Source organism: Myotis davidii, unplaced genomic scaffold (genome assembly GCF_000327345.1).
Source record: "Myotis davidii unplaced genomic scaffold, ASM32734v1 scaffold37, whole genome shotgun sequence".
Taxonomy (NCBI): Eukaryota; Metazoa; Chordata; class Mammalia; order Chiroptera; family Vespertilionidae; genus Myotis; species Myotis davidii.
This window is the reverse complement of record NW_006289395.1, coordinates 1040077-1046125: the sequence shown is the minus strand read 5'-3', so window position 1 is coordinate 1046125 and position 6049 is coordinate 1040077.

Sequence of the window (6049 nt, the reverse complement as noted above, 5' to 3'; positions counted from 1 at the left end):
TCACTTTTGTGTTCCCCCTCCACTCCTCTCACATTTGTTTCAGGAAATTCATACCCAGGAAAAAAAGGGTAACAGCTTACAGTAATCAGGACGTGGTGGTACTAGCGAAAGAATAAACACGTAGGCCAATGGAAGAGAATAAAGGGCCCAGAAATAGCCCTACACAAATACAGCCAACGGATTTTTGACAGAGAAGCAAAGGCAATGCAATACAGAAAGGACACTCTTTTCAACAAAAGCTGCTGGAAGAATTGGATATCATATGTAAAAATAATAGACACAGACGTACTAGCGAAAGAATAAACACGTAGGCCAATGGAAGAGAATAAAGGGCCCAGAAATAGCCCTACACAAATATAGCCAACAGATTTTTGACAGAGGAGCAAAGGCAATGCAATACAGAAAGGACGTTCTTTTCAACAAAAGTTGCTGGAACAATGGATATCACATATAAAAATAATGAGTCTAGCCCAGCCGTGGGCAAACTACGGCCCGCGGGCTGGATCCGGCCCATTTGAAATGAATAAAACTAAAAAAAAAAAAAAAGACCGTACCCTTTTATGTAATGATGTTTACTTTGAATTTATATTAGTTCACACAAACACTCCATCCATGTTTTTGTTCCGGCCCTCTGGTCCAGTTTAAGAACCCATTGTGGCCCTCGAGTCAAAAAGTTTGCCCACCCCTGGTCTAGAGAGACACAGAATTTATATCATTCACACTCAAAAAAGATCAGAGACTTAACTGTAAAATGTAAAAGTATAAAGTTTCTATGAGAAAATGTAGGCGATAATCTAGGTCACCTTGAGTTTGGCACTAAGTTTTTAGATATCATACTAAAAGCACAATCCATGAAAGAAAAAAAAATGATGTTAAATTTTATTATAATTTTTAAATTCCGCTCTGCCAAAGACATTGTTAAGAGAATAAAAAGTCATAGATTGAGAATAAACATTTGCAAAACACATGATTTGGTAAAGGACTGTTATCCAAAATACACAAATAATTTTTAAACTCGACAATAAGAAAACAACCCAGTTTTAAAATGGGGTAAAGTTTTGAGCAGACACCTCAATAAAGAAGACACACAAGAGTATAAATTTCCAGCTATAAGTTGAATAAATTCTGGGGATCTAATGTAGAGAATGGCAATAATAATTAACAATACTATATTATATACTTGAAAGTTATTGAGAGTAGATCTTCAAAGTTATCACCATCCCAACAGCTGTGGCTCAGTGGTTGAGATCAACTATGAACTGGAAGGTCACGGTTTGATTCCTGGTCAGAGCACATGCCCAGGTGGGGGGGCGGGGTGAGCAGGAGGCAGCTGATCAATGATTCTCATCATTGATGTTTCTATCTCGTTCTTCCTCTCTGAAATCAATAAAAATATATTTTAAAATAAATAAATAAATAGCTGTGGTACTGTTACCCAACGGAATTCTACTCAGCCATAAAAAAGAAGGAAATATTACCTTTTGTGGCAGCATGGATGGACCTGGAGAGTGAAATGAGCTAGTCAGAGGAAAACAAATACCATATAATTTCACTTATATGTGGAGTCCAATGAACAAAATAAACAAGTAAACAAAATAGAAACAGACTCAGATATAGAGAGCAGACAGACAGCTGTCAGAGGGGAATGGGGTTGGAGGACTAGGTGAAAAAGATGAAAGATTAAACAAAAAAAGAAGCAATTCATGGACACAGACAACAGTATGGTGATTATCAGAGGGAAAGGGGGAGGGAGGAGATAGAAGAGGACAGGGGAGGAATAAATGGTAATGGAAGGAGACTTGACTTTGGCTGTTGAACACAATACACTATACAGATGATGTATTATAGAAATGTCACTTGAAAGCTATATAATCTTATTAACTAATGTCATCCCAATAAATTCAATTTAAAAACACTTAATGAGCTATTGAGCCACAAAAAGACCTGGATGAAATTTATATGCATTTTGATAAATCAAAAGAGACAGTCTGATAAGGGTATTCGCCTTACAACTTCAACTACCTAATATTCTAGAAAAGGCAAAAATATAGATACAGTAGTTGCCAGTGGTTGCCAGGGAGGGTTGAATAGTTGAAATACAGAGAATTATTTTTTAGGGTAGTGAGATTATTTTGTATAGAACTATAGTGCAACGATCTTCAACCTTTTTTATCTCGTGGCACACATAAACTGATTACTAAAATTCTGTGGCACACCAAAAAAAATGTTTTTGCCAATCTGACAAAAAATAGTTATAATTTTCATTAATTTACTACCACTACTACTACTAATAATAATAATTACCTACCCTTTTTGCTCCAAAGTTACTTTTTAAAAGACCAGGTGCCTATACTTGTATATAAGGATTTCTGGTACCAAGAATTAACCAATCAGACACAACCTTATTATGTGATGTGACCAATAAGATGCAACTCCATTATATGACCTATCTATTTATGGTTCTAGACAGAGCATTCACAACAGAGGGCTACTGTAGTCATCTTTTTACTTGATAACCTAAGGAAAAAGAGGTCAGGATCCCTGACTAAATAATCAGATATTGCATGTTTTAAAAATTCTTGCAGCACAAAAGTTGAAAGTCACAGCTATAACGCATTTGTCAAAACTCTTAGAACTTTACAGCACAGAGTGAACCTTAATATATGTAAATTTAAAAAAAAAACATTTAGAAGGTCAAGGGATCCCAAGAAAGAATGCAGAATGTGACTAAATGTAAGTGCATTACAAATGTACGAAATGGCTTTACTAAAGGGAGTGAGGAGGGGAGAGTGCTGGCCTAAATAACTTCAGAAATGAGTGGAGTCTCTAAGACTAAAGGCAAAAGGAACTGCACATAAACAGTGGTCTATTTCATAAAGTACTTTCCCATGGAGATATGGGTTAATTATCCTGAGGCTCCTATATATGTATACTGGAATTGAACAATTAAGCAAATAGATGGCAGATGGTAGTTTCTCATTGTTAGAGTTTACAGATAAGTATAGAGAGGTGGCTAAAATGATCCATGTAGTAATAGACATCTAGTAGTATGAACTCATGTTTAACTTAATACACAGATGCTTACATATAGAAATATCTATAGACTAGAGGCTGGGTGCATGAAATTTGTGCACTTGGGGGGGGGGTGTCCCTCAGCCCGGCCTGCACCCTCTTGCAGTCCAGGAGCCCTCAGAGGCCTAAGCCATCAGTTGGACATCCTTAGCGCTGCTGCGGAGGCGGGACAGGCTCCTGCCACTGCCACTGCGCTCGCCAGCCTTGAGCCCAGCTTGGGGCTAAGTGGAGCTCCCCTGTGGGAGCACACTGACCACTGGGGGGCAGCTCCTGCATTGAGCATCTGCCCCCTGGTGGTCAGTGGATGTCATAGTGACCAGTCGTTTGCCTTTGGGCTGAAACCAGCTGACATCCCCCGAGGTGTCCCAGATTGGGAGAGGGTGCAGGCCAGGCTGAGGGACCCCACCGGTGCACCATCAGGGCCAGGGAGGGACATGGGAAGTTGGCCAGCCAGGGAGGGACCGTGTGAGGACCCCAGGGCATGTCCACCCATCTCGCTCAGTCCCAATCGGCTAGACCCAGCAGCAAGCTAACCTATGGGTCAGAGCATCTGCCCCCCTGGTGCACATCATAGCGACTTGTTGACCAGTCAACTGTCTGCCCCCTGGTGATCAATGCACGTCACAGCGAACAGTTGAGCAGCCTTAGCATATCATTAGCATATTATGCTTTGATTGAACAGACAACTGGATGACCAGACACTTAGTATATTAGGTTTTTATTTTATTTTATTTTATTTTTTATTTATTGTCTAAAGTTTTACATATGTCTCCTTTTTCCCCAATTGACCGCCTCCCTCCCCCAGCCATCCCAACCCTGAGCAAGCCCCCACCTTAGGCTTTTTTTTCCCCCACCTTAGGCTTTTATTGTATAGGATATGTGTACATACATGTGTAAGTATACACAAATATATTTAGTTGCTCTCCCAGCCGAGAGGGTCTAAAAGCAATGACAATCCAATGGCAACAAGCACACCCAGTGCCCAGATTTTGGTTTCAATAAAAGAAACTAGGGCTCCTTGGAGAAATGACTGGGGAAGCAAATATACAACATGAGCTTAGAGCAGCGGTTCCCAACCTGTGGGTCGCGACCCCTTTGGCGGTCGAACGACCCTTTCACAGGGGTCGCATAAGACCATCCTGCAAATCAGATATTTACATTACGATTCATAACAGTAGCAACATTACAGTTATGAAGTAGCAATGAATACAATTTTATGGTTGGGTCACAACATGAGGAACTGTATTTAAAGGGCCAGAAGGTTGAGAACCACTGGCTTAGAGTGTCATATATTGCCAAAAAGTAAGAAAATGCTTTAAAATTTTTTTGGCTTAAAAAATTATGGGCAGGAATGTGCCAAAGAAACACAGGAATCAAGTAAAAGAGCTCCCAACCTGGCTGGCATGGCTCAATGGCTGAGTATCGACCTATGAAGCAGGAGGTTACAGTACAAGTCCCTGTCAGTGCACACGCACAGGTTGCGGGCTCGATACCCATTGTGGGGAGTGCAGAAGGCAACCGATCAATGATTCTTTCATCATTGATGTTTCTGTCTCTCTCTCCCTCTCCCTTCCTCTCTGAAATAAAAAATATATATTTTTAAAAATATATATTTTTAAAAAGAGCTTCCAAAGGCCAAAGCTAGAACAATTTGAGAAAAAAATAAAGTATGACTGATTATAATCTAAAGTATAAAATAAATATCCATTAGTTCATACTGATAGAAATGGTTGGATAAATAAACAAATGAGGCCCTAACCAGTTTGGCTCAGTGGATAGAGCGTCGGCCTGCGGACTGAAAGGTCCCAGGTTCGATTCCAGTCAAGGGCATGTACCTTGGTTGTGGGCACATCCCCAGCAGGAGAAGTGCAAGAGGCAGCTCATCGATGTTTCTCTCACATTGCAGGAGAAGTGCAAGAGGCAGCTGGTCGATGTTCTCTCTCATCAATGTTTCTAACTCTCTATCTCTCTCCTTTCCTCTCTGTAAAAAATCAATAAAATATATTTAAAAAAGAAAGAAATGGTTGGATAAATGAGGCCCTGACCAGTTTGGCTCAGTGGCTAGAGCATTGGCCTGTGAACTGAAGGGTCCTGGGTTTGATTCCAGTCAAGGGCATGTACCTTGGTTGCCGGCACATCCCCAGTAGTGGGTGTGCAGGAGGCAGCTGATTGATGTTTCTGATTCTCTCTCTATCCTTCTCCCTTCCTCTCTGTAAAAAAATCAATAAAATGTTTTTAAAAAATATATAAACAAATGAGGGAGACGAATCTCCCATGCAGAATCCAAATAATTTAGATACTTCTCCACTCCTAACATGTGGGCTATGCATAGTGATTGCCTTCCAAAGAATACAATATGGAATGGAGGAAAGAAAAATAACTTTACAGTGGAGAAACCTGACAAACTACCTTCGGTGATCAACGTCAACATCAACAGTAACAAGTCATTCTGATGGTGTGTCTCTAGTAGCAGTTCCCTTCACATGACGTGATAAGTGGCAGTTACTTTACTTCCATGGTCTTCCTCCCCCGAACCCATGACCTCAGTCCAATCATGAGAGAAACACACACAAAAGAGAGGCATCCATAAAATACTTTACCAGTACTCCTTAAAACTGTCAAGGTGATCAAAAACAAGGACAATCTGAGAAACAGTCACAGATGAGAGGAGCGTGAGGAGCTATAACAATTAAATGTCAGGTCGTATCCTGGATGGGATCCTGGAAGAGAAAAAGAACTTTAAGCAAAAAATGAAGAAAACCTGTATAAAGCATGGACTTTAGTTAAAAATAATGTATCAATATTGGTTCATAATTCTAACAAAATATATTCATACAAGATGTTAATAACAAGGGAATTGGATTGGAGTACAGGGGAACTCTCATAGTATCTGTACCAATTTTCTGTAAATGTCAAACTTCTAAAAAGTAAGCTTTTTTAAATTTACAAGGTCAATTTTTAAAAAATATGTTTTTAA